The sequence below is a fragment of the Delphinus delphis genome, chromosome 2, assembly GCF_949987515.2.
Source record: "Delphinus delphis chromosome 2, mDelDel1.2, whole genome shotgun sequence".
NCBI lineage: Eukaryota > Metazoa > Chordata > Mammalia > Artiodactyla > Delphinidae > Delphinus > Delphinus delphis.
This window is the reverse complement of record NC_082684.1, coordinates 4,787,083-4,788,663: the sequence shown is the minus strand read 5'-3', so window position 1 is coordinate 4,788,663 and position 1,581 is coordinate 4,787,083. Positions and strand designations below refer to the sequence as shown.

General features: G+C 34.3%; 1 pseudogene; it reads left to right on the top strand.

Moving 5' to 3' along the window:
- Nucleotides 1-693: 693 nt before the first annotated feature.
- Nucleotides 694-763, top strand: LOC132421430 (small nucleolar RNA SNORD113/SNORD114 family; annotated as a pseudogene).
- The last annotated feature ends 818 nt before the right edge of the window (nucleotides 764-1,581 follow it).

Here is a 1,581-nt window from a genome sequence, read left to right as displayed (position 1 = left end):
ACTCATGTAAGTAAAAAAGTTTGTGTTCTTGATTTGAAGGTAATTCATGTGGTCCATGGAATTGTTTCAAAGGAATGAGTGGCCACTGCAGACATAAAATCAAAAGATGTCACATATGGACCACTGCTGAGAAAGTGTAATGAACCATGGGTTAAGACTGATCCATTTTAGTGAAACTGAGATCCTTTAAAAATAAAGTTGGGGGATTTTGCATTCATTTTCACAGTTGCTTAATACTCCATTTTATTTTTGCACAACATTTAAAGAATATTTTTCAGCTGATAACAGTCTAGATTGTTAAATCATGGAGGAGGGGGCACCTAGAAAGATAGAAAGTATTGTCAGTGCTCTAGTTGTGGGGTAAGATAGTAGGTTCATTGTAGTACTTTTAAAATATGAAGAAATTAGATGAAAGATGAGTAAACAGGGAGTAGTAAAACTACATGCCCATGGGATGGGCATGATGCAAGGTTATTGATTAATCTATATGTGAAACACTGAGAGCCAATTGAAACTAGACCTCATTTGCTAGCTCTGTGGGGAATAAATAGCTGTAACAGCTCTCTGCAGTATTCAAAGATCTTGCTCTTGGGTTTTTGTGATTCACGGGAATCATTTTTTTTTAACTCAATGAAACCATGAATGAAATAATCAGTAAATAATGAATGCATAAACAATCCATAAACAAGAGCTTGGATCAGTGATGAGAGTTCTGGGGTATATGAATCAAGAATTTTGATTAAACCCTAACTCTGAGGTCCATTAGAAAAAGACTTAGTTTTTCCCTCTAGGGGAATAGAGTTCAGAGCCAATTGAGGATCCGTTCTTAGGTCTTAGTTGTTCCTGGTTATGGCGTGTATTGATGTAAATGAATCAGTGAGTGCATGAATGAGTAAATGAATAAATGTGTAAGTGAATGAAGACAAAACAGGTTACACATGAGTGTCCATGTTGGCATTCTGGGTTGGTGGGAGGATGATCTAGTCATGTATTTCTGTGGGTAATCAGCCTGTGGGCAATTGTTAGCATTTTTGGTGTTCAAGTATAGATTCTCAGGTAATTATTTATGGTTATAAGTTATTGAATTAATATGATTGTATCTCAAATGATTATTTAAAAAAGGGCAGACTATGAACAAATATGGAGCATGTGATGTGAAGTAAGGTTAATGACTAATCCTGGTCAGATTATTCCATTGAAAATTAAATAAATAAATGAAAGGATTTGTACAGTCATAAAGTAAGATAAAGCTAGGATTATTTGTGAGAATGTGCCATGATGCTAGATTTAAAATTTATCCAATTCTGCACAAAGTTCGTGAAAATAATTAGTAGGCTATTAACTAAGAGCAGGGAGTATACAGCCATGCACCGTAATGTTTAAAAGCCTTATTCTTGAGTTAGGTGTTGGATTCAATGATGTTTGTTGCTACATAGCTTAAAATTAAAAATAGAATAAGTTGATAAATTAAAAAGGATTGCAGCTTTTGCACCAATAATGAGAATGTGATATGATCCAAGTTGATGATTAATCTGGCAGTGCAGAGCTCACATCCATTTAAAAACATCTAATATAGACTAT